The sequence below is a fragment of the Sturnira hondurensis genome, unplaced genomic scaffold (genome assembly GCF_014824575.4).
Source record: "Sturnira hondurensis isolate 20B ecotype Veracruz unplaced genomic scaffold, ASM1482457v3 Scaffold0021490, whole genome shotgun sequence".
Classification (NCBI taxonomy): Eukaryota; Metazoa; Chordata; class Mammalia; order Chiroptera; family Phyllostomidae; genus Sturnira; species Sturnira hondurensis.
Window position 1 is genome coordinate 587967 of NW_028094121.1, and position 13832 is coordinate 601798.

Consider the following 13832-nt stretch of genomic DNA (forward strand, 5'->3'; position numbering starts at 1 on the left):
CTCACGGGGATAATCAAATATTGCACTTTCAGTGGTATTTGCTGATTCTTCTTTTTCAGCACATGTTTCAAAGGATAAAAGTTGCTACTATTCATATTTTTTTTAAAAAAGGAAAGAGTAAGAGAAAATGATCTATTAAGCTTATAAAGAATACGACTGCTATTGCACCAGGCAGTCTCACAGCACAGCCCTGGAGAAAGCAAAGACTGTGGAGCAGCGTTGGGAAGTGCTCTCTCGAAGCTGTTGACTAGGCACACACTTCTTGTTTCAGATCAAGTGTTGTGTCTTCAACTTAAGTGCACTCTTCTGTGGTCTTGTCGGTTGTCTCAAGGCTTGTTTTTTGCCTGACCTGAACTTGAATTAGCAGGTTCAGGTGGTAAAATCCGTTCTGTTACACTTCACACCCAACAGCTCAGTGTCCCCTCTCCAGTGCTGCCACAGCAGCATGGCCCGCTACATAGGCTAAATTTTAATAGTGTATTTTATTGTACTCAACATATCCAAGTTATTGTCATTCCAACATGTAACCACTATAAACTTTGTTAATAAGATTTTTACATTTGGGGGGTTATAGAGTCTTTAAAATTTGATGTGCGTTTCATACTTAGAGCACATCTCAGTTCATTACATCTATAGTTAATTTCAAGGGCTCTCTAATGATCATGTGACTAGCTGGTGGCTATTGTACTGGACAGTGCAGTTTGGACAGAGAGCAGACACAAGGCATGGGGCCTTGAGAGATATCTGCATTTAGGAGACAGCAGGAGAAAAAATAAGCCAATGAAGGAATAGACAGAGGTGGGAGGAGAATCCAAAGGAATTATCCTTTGGGAAATGTGGTATTTGGGGAGAGGTGTGGTGGGAAAGCATCACATATTCTTTCTTCAGTGATCTGGCTCATTCAACCCCTGCGTTCAGAGGTTTTCTCTGTCTATAGGGAAGCTCTAAACTACAAAGTCACTTTCCTTTGTTTTGGCATCAATAGTCTCATATTCACATCTAGCCATAAATTTAGGGGCTCAGACATAGGTGGCAGAGAATAATAGGGTGACTAAGTGAAAGAAGAAAGGAGCACTAAGGTGGCATGAAGTTGTTGGAGGATGTGATGATTTTGAACAGGTGCCTGGTGGGAGTAAGATGGAGATGATGTTACCATGACAACTGATTATTTCATTGGTTCAATGATCAGTTGCCATGGTGATGAAATCTTTGTGTCAGTATGACATAGATCCAAGAGAGAGGATGCTTGTGCAAAGGGCCCTTTGCTCATTGATACAGGTTTTTATATTTGCAATAATTTCTGCACTGCTCGGTGAAGCTTCCCTCAGGAACTCCAATCAACAGTTATGTGTCCCTCCTCCTTCCTGTTCATTGATAGCAATCACCACTTGGAGAATGCACATATTTTTATTGCTTATGTTCTAATAGTGTTTTCTTATCTGATAGTCTGTAATTGTTTTAGTAATTTTTTAAAAATATTTTATTTATTTATCTTTAGAGGGGAAGGGACGGAGAGAGGAAGGAAACATCAATGTATGGTTGCTTCTCGTGCATCCCCTGCAGAGAACTGGCCCCTGCCGGAAGCTGGCCTGCAACCCAAGCATGTGCCCTGACTGGGAATTGAACCGCGATAGACTGGTTCGCAGGCCCACGCTCAATCCACTGAGCAACACCAGCCAGGGCTGTTTTAGTAATTTATCTCTTTCTCCTGCACAGATATAATCTTATTGAAGGTAGAAATCATTCTTACAATTCAGTTGTGTTTTCAAAAGACTTGGAGTGAGTGGAAAAAGCAGACAGATCTTCCTTTATATATCACCTCTGCTACTTCCACTGGCCAGTTGTATGGCCTTAGGAAAGTCATTTTATCTTCTTAATTTCTTATTCTTTTATAAAATAGCATAATAAAACTTGCCCTATGAGGTTGCTTGCGATGATTACATATAACCTAAGTAAAGTAGTTGGCCTATCTATAGTAGGGACTCAATCAATGATCCTGATTATTATAACATGGTGCCCAGTCTGGTCCCAGGTGCTATGATTAGCATTTTGTGATACTTGATGAATATTAAGATAATGATGACAGATGATAGGATAACAGTTGTCGGATGGTGGCCCAACTATACATCAGCTGTAATTCTTTTTAAAAAATCTTTTTATTGAATTTATTGGGGTGATGTTGGTTAATAAAATTATATAAGCTTCAGATTCACAATTCTAAAATGCATCATCTGTATATTACATTATGTGTTCGCCACCGCAAGTCAGGTCTCCTTTGTAATTCTTACCTTGTAATCCAAGCTATGCTAACTACGACTTTTTAGAAGGAAAAATGTTAAAGCATTTTAATTAGGAAAAATGAGAGACTAGATGACCAGATATCTTGTGCCTCCTCTCAGCGAAGTAGTTGTGCCCCCCCTAAAAAAATCACACATGAATCTGATTCAGCCTCTAGACCAAACTACTGATTTATAGGAAACACAGAGGACAGAGCACATGTTACAAACCACCACAGAGAAACAATCAGCAAGGTCAATTTTGTGGGAAATACTACAGGAAAAATAATGTACAGTTTCTTCAACAAACACTTTGCAAGAAAATAAGAGTAGAGCAAGAATTTACAAATTAAAAATATTCAAGGGACATATCATCCAATTTCCATATGTGAACGTTATTGGAGTGTTGACTAACACTTGATAGTTGTTGAATGATATACCCATTGTTGGATGATGGGTATATGTGAGTTCATTGTATTATTTGTCTATTTGCACATCTGTCTGAACATTTTCATAGATAATAAAAAAGTTTTAAAAGGATTAAGAAACCATATTTAAAACCTTAAGTGCATTTATCCTGCTTGTGCATTATTACTGCTTGCTCAGTAATAATGCTTGGATGTAAGGAAATATAGCATATTCCTTTTTTGATAACATTTTAATATATATTTTATTGATTATGCTATTACAGTTGTCCCATTTTTTTCTCCCCTTTAGTCCCTTCCTTCCTGCATGCCTACTCCCACCAGCATTCTGCCACTTTAGTTCATGTCCATGGGTTGTACATATAAGTTCTTTGGCTTCTACATTTCCTATACTATTCTTAACCACACCTCCTCCCTGCTATTTTGTACCTACCATCTATGCTTCTTATTCCCTGTACCTTTTCCTCCATTTTCCCCTTACCCATCCTCACTGACAGCCTTCCATGTGATCTCTATTTCTGTGACTCTGTTCCTGTTCTAGTTGTTTGCTTAGTTTGTTTTTGCTTTTTTAGGTTCAGTTGTTGACAGTTGTGAGTTTGTTGTCATTTTACTGCTCATATTTTTGATTTTCTTCTTTTTCTTAGATAAGTCCCTTCAACATTTCATATAATAAAGGCTTGGTGATGATGAACTTCTTTAACTTGACCTTATCTGGGAAGCACTTTATCTGCCCTTCCATTCTAAGTGAAAGCTTTGCTGAATAGAGTAATCTTGGATGTAGGTCCTTGCCTTTCATGACTTGGAATACTTCTTTCCAGGCCCTTCTTGCCTGCAAGTGTCTTTTGAGAAATCAGCTGATAGTCTCATGGAAATTCCTTCATAGGTAACTGTCTCCTTTTCTCTTGTTGCTTTTAAGATTCTCACCTTATCTTTAATCTTGGGTAATGTGGTTATGATGTGCCTTGGTGTGTGCTTCCTTGGGGCCAACTTGTTTGGGACTTTCTGAGCTTCCTGGACTTCCTGGAAGTCTATTTCCTTTGCTAGATTGGGAGAGTTTTCCTTCATTATTTTTTCAAATAGGATTCAATTTCTTGTTCTTTCTCCTCTCCTTCTGGCACCCCTATGATTTGGATGTTGGAACATTTCAAGTTGTCCTGGAGGTTCCTAAGCCTCTCCTCATTTTTTTGAATTCTTATTTCTTCATTATGATCTGTTTTAATGTTTATTTCTTCTTTCTGGTCCAAATTATTGATTTGAGTCTCAGTTGCCTTCCCTTTACTGTTGTTTCTCTGTATATTTGTCTTTATTTCACTTTGCATAGCCTTCACTTTTCCTTCTATTTTGTGACCATACTCAACCATTTCTGTGAGCATGCTGATTACCAGTGTTTTGAACTGTGCATCTGATAGGTTGGCTATCTCTTCATTGCTTAGTTCTATTTTTTGAGCTTTGGTCTGTTCTTTCACTTGGGCCAGATTTTTCGGTTTTGGTGTGCTTGTTACATTGGAAGGGGCAGAGCCTTATGTACTTGCCAGGGCAGGGCCACCCATTGTGGTGCTGTCTGTGGGGGAGGTGTCTGAGAGGGAACAATGTTGCTTGCTTGGCTCTTGGCCAGCTTTCAGTCACTTCCCCCAGTACCCACAAGCAAATTGGGCCCTTCTGATGCTGATTCCTGGGGGGCGGTTGTGTATGTTCTAGGATCCTGTGGGTATTTCCAACAAACTCTCCCATGAGTCTGGGAGTTTCTCCCCCTGCCACAATCCCCACAGGATTGTTCAGTCAGAGGTTTTGGGGCACTATTTCCCTTGATGGAACCCTGGGCTGCACAGTCTATTTTACTCCCCAGTTGTTCTCCCAGTTTATCCACATGCAAATGTGGGACCGCATGGTCTGCCAGGCACTGCCTTGCTGCGCATCTTCTCTGCTCCTCCAACCAGTCTGAATGAATGTGTCTTCTTTAACTCGTTGGTTGTAGGACTTCCATACAGTTCAGTTTTCTGGCAGTTCTGGTTATTTTTTGTTTTAAAATTTGCTCTTGTCCTTCCTTTGGTTGTGTGAGAAGGTAAAGCGTATCTTGGCTGGAAGGAAATACAACATATTCCTTAACATAGTGTCGGACAAATGCATTGTGATGGTTTAATGAATAAATTATGTTTTCCCTAACTAGTCCTCTATACTGAGGTTTCTAAATTGTATACATAATCAATGTTTTTCTATTTCAAATTACAAGAGTATTAGTCATAAGGTCATAGGTCAGATTCCTTGAAAAAAAAAAACAGATTACAAGAAGGAGCTTCTGGGCAAGAAGTTTTCTGGAGAGGTGACGTATGCTTTTGTGATCAGTACTCGTCAGGGAGTGAAGAGGAAGGAGCAGAGAAGGGACTTGAAGTGTGAGAGTCGCCAAACAAATCTCATCTGATGTAGAACCTCCTCACCCCCAACAGCCGGGGAGGGAGCTTGGAGAGATGGAAGGGCCCTCCAAATATGTCCCACCTTGAAAAATGGAACCAGGCACTTACACTTGGTATTACCCTCCCGGCTACCTTGCCCCAACATACTTGAACTCCTTTGAGGCTGAGCTCAAATGCTTCTGTGTTTGTGAACTCTTTCTTTCTTTCTTTTTGCCTTTATTTTTTATTAATTTATTTTTTTAGTCAATTCTTATTCAAGTACAGTTTTCTGTTTTATATTCCCTGCCCTGCCTGTGAACTCTTTCTTGAGGCCTCCGCCCTCAGATCCAATTCCCCCCTCCATTATACCTTCCTTATGAAGCACACAGGAAGATGAGAAGAGCTCACACTGATGACACTTCTTATGTGCTAGGCACCAGGTGAAGCACTCTACCTGTGCCTTGTTTTAATTAACTCACACCATACTTATGCAGTAGGTATTGTTATTATCCCCATTGACATATGAGAAAATTGAGGCTCAGAGAGATTAAAGCAACTTGCCCCAACTGGAGTCATTGAGCTAGTGAGTGGCAGGGCTAGACTTCACCCATACTCTATTCACTTATCGCTATCCCTCACTTGTTATCACTAGCACATACTCTCTTAATCACTTTTATGCTGTACTGCCCCCTACCTACTGCTTTTATTTTTGTACTATAAGCCCTAAAGCTAGTACCCAGCCTAGAGTTAGTATTTGACAAATGTTTATTGAATGAACAGATAGGCATCTCATCAGCATTTCTAGCAGAAGTCATTTCAGAAACATATCAAATCTAGAGGCAATTTATAAGTACAAGGATGACGTAGTTCATGGTAGCAAGGAACAAGAAACCCCAGTGGAAGGGTTAAACTTAGACATATGTAACATAGCAGAAAAAGATTGGATAGGGAAGTGGGCATACTAGGCCATGAATTAACTGCTAAACAGTTAAAAAGGAAAAATCATACTTGATTGAATACTCAAATATAAGCTTTGTGTTTGTCTGTATATGTGCGTGCAGGCCCACAGGCCTTCTGGCATCTTGCTTTCAGAATCATTTGAAAAAAAGAACATTCCATTTTCATTCTACTAAGCTTAATAGTGATCATGAATTCAGATTAAATGAAATCAAAATGGTTTCATGAGTCAAAAAGTATTCAAAATAGTTGCTCAAAAGTGGAGATGAGAACTTACAAGGAAAAGTAGAAGTATAGGAATTACAAATAAGTTTCCATTATACAGAAGAACGACTCTTCTCAGAACCCAGGAAAACATATTTAGACAATCAGTGTGGTGTATTAGCAAAAGAAAGAATTTTGAAACGACATGATTGAGGCTGAAGTCTTTACCAGCAACGTGACCTCAGTTTTGCTTACTTATAAAGTAGGGACCATGATCTCCAACTTTTTGGATCATTATGGGGATTTAGGAAGGTAAACTGTGACTTCTCTTTTCTACTCCCTGTTCCCGGGAAAAGCCATCGGACATCAAAATTTTGCTAGTCTTGCTTCATAGATCTCCCACACATTTTTTCCTGGAGTATTTCAAAGCAAATCCTAGATATTAATTATGCCAGTTCATCTTCAATATTTCAGTTGCAAGAATTTCTGTTATTATTATTATTATTGCTTTTATCAAAAGAAACCCCTGTATAATATCCTGGGTGGAGGGGGTGTGGAGAGGAGGAGGAGGAATCTTTTTGCACACGTTACTCAGTTTGGTTAGCCAGTTAAGGTTAACCTTCATAGGTTTACCAGATTACTCTTCATTTCTGTGCTTTGAACTAGCCCTTTAAATATTCCAATTATTCCCAACACTGTTACATTTTAGAATTAAATACATGTTGTATTTGCAGTATCTTAATTTTTTAAGTGACTAGTAGTAATAACAGGTTGAATCTCTTCCCAATTTTGAAGAACTGATCCACAGATTTGGACAGTCCAAATTTATTTTCAGGTTCTTCAATGCTTGCTTTAAGGATGTTCTACTTTCAGGTAATGTTAATCAATCAGATTAGATGACACTTACTGCATTCTTTTAATCACTGAAATAAAAGCTTCAACAAGATTAAAAAATGAATGAGGAACAGTAACTATATCTTAACCTTCCTTGTAACTTCCTCTGGGACATGAAATTGGCCTATGTTACCTATCTTGGAATGACTGTCTGAGCCCCCAGATCAGGACTGAGTTTCAGAGTCTTTCACTACATCACACCAGTCATCCCATTTTGTACATCTCCTCTTACTTCTCAAGCAGGCTCTTTTACCAGGGGATGACACTGAAAATCCAGATTACCAGCAGAAACAAATGGGTCTGCACTAGCCAGGATAGGCTCTGTTACACTATGGTAGCAATTCCCAATTTTCAATGGCCTTCCTAGGTCAGCTGCGGCTTTGTTACACATTGTCTTCACTCTGGGACCCAAGCAGATAAATTAGCCACTGTCTTGAATATTGTTGATCATCAGGGAGGCAGGAAAGGAAAACATCGTGAAGCACACTGACTCTGAAAGATTCCACCTAGAAGTGGCCCCTACGGCCACTCACATTTCATCTGTAAGTCACATAACCAAGCCTGCTGTTGACGAAGCGGGGAAGTACAGTCTATCCCTGAGAGGCACAGTAAGTGTTTGGAAATAATAGTATGGTCTACCACATGGTCTCATACCACCCCCCTTTCTTTTTTGGTTGCAAAACAGATTTCTTGCTTCCTGCCCCCTCATGCAGCAAAGGATTTTTCAATTGTTTATGTCTATAGAAAAAAATGAAGAGAATTCTTTGGTACTTTGTGTGGATAGTTTCCAACCTCAGCTGTGTCTCTAATAAGGTTTGAAAGGTTTCCTGAAGTGGTACTTGGATGTGAATACCACCCACTTGCAGTGACCAGCATCCAGTAAGTTATAATTTGCATCTCAGTGTAAACTGATGGGTTAGTAGGTCTACAAAGGTGAGCTTGGGGCCAGATAGTCCAGGGTTCAAATCCTGATTCTACCACTCTCAAACTACTCAGCCTCTGTTTCCTCTTCTTTAAAATGTGGATGACCACCTTGTAGTTTCGCTCTAAGAATTAAATGAAAATGCACGCAAAGGATCTATCATGTTCCCAATCACACAAAGACCACAGGAAATATCACCCATTCCTCACCATTCTCCCCCTAGCATTGGGGTGTCTTCATCATTTTTATTCAGCTCATTAGGCATTACATAGGTCAATAACTTCACAACCTTAAATCAAACAAGTTTCTTAACTATCATGTTTGCCCCCAGAGCCTGAGGCTCTTTTGGGCTGCAAACCTTGTCTTTCCTGGTTCTTTTCATCTTATCATTCCAAAAGATTAACTGTAAGACAGATTTCCTCTGATGCCACTCTATCTGAACATTCCCTGATTCAGTCTTCCCAGCACCACCCATGTTTCATCTACACCATTGCTTGCACATATGTAAATCCTTTATTTAATCTACGCATTTGTTAATGTTTGTTCAGCTGCCTTGGTGCCCATGTGTATTTCATTATGCTTCTAATTAGCTCAGTTGATTTTGAGAGTGGAGGTAAGCCAGAGTTTAAGCCAGATGGTTACAGGGAAGATGGATGGGGGTGTGGAATGGGGGAGGTAGGTGGTATAAGTGCACTAGTGCAAATTCATTGCCAAAACTAGAGAAAAAAAATAGGCTACTGCCTTCCACTGGAAAGAAATATTCCATGCTACTCCTTTCACTGAGAATGATTAAATAGTAGAGTGTTTGAGAAAGATCACACTTGGCCTTAATGATAAAATCTGAAGTTAACACCAAGCTCCTAGAGAGCAGGGACGAAACTTATGGATGGTTTAAACAGAATGGTATGGTCCAGCTTCATGAGTCAGTTATTCCCACTAGCCACTAGTGTTTAAGGATCACTTACAAGACTGCAAATTCCATGGTCTCTACTTTCTTTCTCTTGTATCTACTCAACTACTTTCAATTGACACAAGCTTTCCTCTTCTACCCCAGATTTTCTTTCTCTACTTCCAGCTTTGCTTGTCTTTACATAGCAAACTCCTACTTATTTATTCAGACTCAGTCTTAACTTTAAGGGTAAAGCTGTCTTTGGTGCCCTATCCCTACCCAATCTGATAGAGTTTAACTGTGCTTTTTCTCTGTTTTAAGGCACAAGGAGAATTCTCTAGAAACTGCAGTGAGATTATGTACATGTCTGCCTCTCTAGAAGCCTAGGAACCCACTGAAGGTAGAGAAATTACTTATTCCCTTTTGGCTGCCTAGTATTTAGCCCGATGCCTGGTATAGAGTAGGGGTCTGATCAATGACTATTGAATGCTGTTTAAGTATGCATAGTGACCAACACCAAGTGTTTTTATTAAATAGCAATTAGTGGTTGAGAGCATCCCAGTAGCCTCTGTATCATTCTTCCTGCATTTAATACATGAAATATAAAGTATTACATAAAGATATCTGGGGAATCTGGATAATTACCTAACCTACTTGCTTCCCATAGACTCTGAGTTCCTAAAGTACAGAGACTTTACCTTATTTATCCAACTCACTGCTACCAGCCTGGTCCAGGCCATCATCCTGTGTCTGGATGCTGAAGTCTTTGGTTTCCCCCATTGTCTGCTCACTGTCTACTCTTGGCACAGTAGTCAGAGTTATTTTTTTGGAAGCATGAAACAGATCATATTAGTCCTCTGTTAAAAGCCCTGTAGTGGCTCCATTTTAGCCAAGATCCTTAAAATGGCCCCTGCTCTCTGACTTTCTCTCCCCATTCCTCTCTCATTTACTCACCTTGCTCCAGGTGTCCTGGCCTTCTCACTATTTCTAACACTCCCAGGAATGCATTTGCCTCAGGGTCTTTCCACTAGCTGTTCCTTCTGCCTGGGAAACTCTTTCCAACAATGGCATCACTCACTCCCTTACCTCTGTCAAAATTTTTATTAAAGTCACCTTATAAATTAGGCTCTCACTGATGGCTCTATTTAAATCCCATTCTGTAAAACTGGAAATGGAATAAGATATCATAAATCTACCTTCATTTCTCTTCCACTAAATTTTCTTCACTGCTCCTTTTATTTTGCCCTACATACTCCCCTCTCCACTAAATATTTTCCTTTCTCCCTCCCTTTTACCCCAGTGCAGGCCTAAGGCTAGTCATCTAGATTAACACATGAGTTTACTTGAAAAAGATGAGGCATAACAGAACAAAAAAGTGAGATCTCAGCTGAGGTGAAGCTGGAAAGGAGTTGGACTTGGAACACATTGGGTTTGAATCCTGGCTCAAATTTTTAATTCTTCTGAGCCTCAACGTCATCAGCTGTGAAGACGAGCATAGGAGTCCTATCTCAGAGACTTGGAAAGGCACTGAATGAGAAGACATGTGCAAATACCCGGCATGTGGTCTCCCCTAACTGGGGACTCCAGCAGATCAGAAACTTTGGCTTATTCTCTGCTGATGCTCCAGCATGCCACACATGGTTCAAGCTGACGTATTTGTTAAACCAATAAACTTACTATTGATGAATAAATGGCAGACACTAATAAATACATCCTGGCTGGTGTGGCTCAGTGGATTTAGTGCTGGCCTGTGAACCAAAGGGTTGCCGGTTCGATTCCCAGTCAGGGGACACGCCTGTGTCGTGGGAGAGGTCCCCAACAAGGGGTACATGAGAGGCAACTGCACACTGATGTTTCTCTCCTTCTCTTTTGCCCTCCCTTCCCTTCTCTAAAATAAATAAATAAAATCTTTTAAAAAATCCACATTCTATCTCCTTGTTTTCTTCATATACCTTACCCTGGTCTATTTTTTCTCATAGCACTGAACACCTTCTATCCAACCAAATAATTTTGTTATGTTTATTGTCTTTTTCCCCATGTTAGAGCATAGCTCCAAGAGGGAAGGTATTCCCCCAACCACTTCTGTTCACTGCCACACCCCAAGCACTATAGTAGTGTCTGACAAGCTTAGTAGTGATTGGTGAATGACTGTTTGTTGGATGAATGGATGAATATTTTTGTCTTCAGGATGTTGCTAGTCTTATATAGAAAGGAATATAGCAGTACTTTGAATCCTCAGGGCCTAGAAATCTTGGTGAATAGCAGGTGTTCAATGTTTGCTGAAGTAGTTGGGTAAATCAGCTGTCTAACTACCGAAGATTATGTCAAAAAGGTTCCCAACGGCTAATGCACTCAGGCCTCTCCTTTTCCTAACATCCAATCAACCTCACTCATCTAACAAATATCTGAGTATCCAAATATTGAGCCCCTACTCTGAGTTCCAGAGTATGCTTGGTGCTACATCCGTGACTAATGCAAATACAACAAAAGCAAGTGCGCCTGAACGTAATTAAGTGTGAAATTGTAGGGCAAATTACTAGTGCTAATAGTTCAGAGAATCAGAGAAGACTGAGGTAGAAGTAAATTCCAAAGTTCACAAGTCGCCCGCACCACCCTTCTAAACACTTCACCTGTTGAGAGCAAGGACCATAACCTGGCTGATTTTAGAATCCCAGTTCCACCTCCTGCGGTGTTGGAAACTAAGGCTGGGGACGGAAAAGGCCTCTGCAGAGGTGGGCCTGGAACTCCGTACTTGTTAAGTTCTGAAAGGAAGAGTGTCCCGAAGCTTCAAGGTGCCTTTGGAATCCGCGGTGTGCCAAGTTGGAAAAGGGGTCCGATTTCCCAGGGAGGCTAAGGTGCCTGTCGTTACGGTGAGGTGACGAAAATGGGGATGTGGAAAGGTCACGAGACGCCATGCCCTGGGTTCATGAGGCCCTTGGAATCCAAGGACAGGGTCCAAGGCCGCATGCCCTGGCTGTCCTCTATTACAGGCCACCTCCACTCCCCAGTCCCCGCTCTGAGCGGCCAAACCCCAAGTCGCTCGGAGGTACTGGCCATTTCACTACGTCAGTGCTTCCAGGGCACTACTTGTCCCAGCGGAGGGATCTCGCGCGCGTCATCGCAGTTACAACCGCGGAGGGGCCGTGACGCCGCCGACGCCGGGCCGGTGGCGCAGCGACGTCGCGGGAGGCGGAGGCGGGGGTGGCAGCGGGGATGGGAGGGGGAGCGGCTTGGGAAGTAGTTCCGGGTGTGCGGCCCCGGATGTTGGCTGCTCTCGCTGCCGCCGCCGCCGCCGCTTTGGGCGCTGCTTGGGGCCTCAGCCGCTCGCACTAGGCGCCGTTTGGCTCTTCCTCGGGGGGCGGAGACGCACGCAGCGGCCGGGGGCTCGGCCGGGCCGTCCCGGCCTGCGCAGCCTGAGGTGAGCGCCCGCCGCCGAGGCAGCCGGCCCAGGGCGGCGATCGAGGAGGCGGGGCTGGGGCATCTCTCGGGACGGAGGCAGAGGCTGCCCTCCGCGAGACGTCCTCTTCCTTCTCTGGGCAGGGGCCGCGCTGCGGGGTGGGTGGCGGGAGGAGCCGGGGGCCTGAGTCGGAGCTGGGGCCTAGGAGGTCGGTGAGGGCTGGGTCCCTCCCTCCCTCGCGGCCCTTCTCAGCTGCTGCTGCCCCTCAGCCGGGAAGCGGCTCTGAGCCTCCGCGTCTCCCGCCCCTCCCCCAGGCGGGGCTTCGGGGAGCCAAATGGGGTTCCCAGGGGTGCGGAGTAGGAGGACAGCGGCCGTCTCCGTCCCTCCGGGACCTGCCCCTGGCCTGGGCCAGCCCCCTACCCCGGGCCAGCCCCCTACCCCGGCACGATGTAGCTTCTTCCCTTCAAGCTTGGGGGGTGCTTTTCTGCAGGCGAGGAGGGCAGTACCTCCTGCCTCGGGGGTGCCCTTTGGGGTGGGGTGGTCCTCGCAAGGGGCCTGTGTTCCCACCCATCCTGTCGCTGTGTCCTTTGCCCGCCTTAGGACCGAGGCAGTCGTTCCATGCGGACGTGTTGCTGTCCTGTGTGTGTTGCATCCTGCCCACGTGGTAGGGTGTTCCTCCCCCTCCATTTTTGCAGCTGGTGAGGAGGGAGGTTAACGGGGTGGTTTTTCCTCTGTGATTTCCTCCTGGCGGACTGGAAGGTGTTAGGGTCAGTTTTCTTCGCTGAGGCCTAATGTTGGTTAGCTGGAAGAAGTAGGAGTTGTATACTCGGAAATTGAGAGCAGCAGGGGACGACAGGGCTTAGTTTCATTGACATCTTTCCTCCTCTCCCTTTGATTGCTCTTGTTCTTTTCTCTACTGCTTAATCCTAAAGGGAGAATAGTTGTAGCTGCTGATGCCTTGAAGTGTATAGTTTTCACTTCACTTGACTTTGTGTGTGTGTGGTTGGCAAAGGATTTTCATTGAAGTGTTGTGCAGTCTACGTCTCTGTTCCTAGTTGGACTCCTGAACGAGCTGAGTTGGGCTGGCCAGGGAGCTAGTGGGCATCTTTTTTTGTCTTTCCTTACATTTACTTAGTTTTTCCTTTCACTTTGTTTCCCAGTGAGACAAGTGAGCATGTCAGTTATGGAAGTGTTACGTGCACAGCACTTTACTGGGAGGGCAGCACTAGGTAGTTTCACTGAGTCACTTAATTTTTGGGAGCTCTTTCAGTTAACTTTTCCTCTGTTGAATATAGCGCTCTGTTTTTAGAAACTGGTTTTAAAACGTTTTTCAAGTAGTTTCTTTCCTTAATGTCTCTTCTAGGTTTCTAGGTCTTTTCTAGGAGGGTAAGGTTTGTATTTTCCTGCATTTTGCTCTTTTATGACCATAGATTGCCCCCTTAACAGGGAACAACAGGCCACAGTAGCGGTGAGAGGAG

At 43.1% G+C, this 13832-nt stretch overlaps 1 protein-coding gene across 2 annotated transcripts in view; it reads left to right on the forward strand.

Moving 5' to 3' along the window:
- Positions 1-12200: 12200 nt before the first annotated feature.
- Positions 12201-13832, forward strand: part of FOXJ3 (forkhead box J3) — a 96781-nt gene continuing 95149 nt past the window's right edge. For both annotated transcript variants that reach the window (XM_037032471.1, XM_037032472.1), the window contains exon 1: positions 12201-12375. The gene's annotated coding sequence lies outside the window, so the exon portion shown is untranslated. The remainder of the gene's footprint in view (positions 12376-13832) is intronic.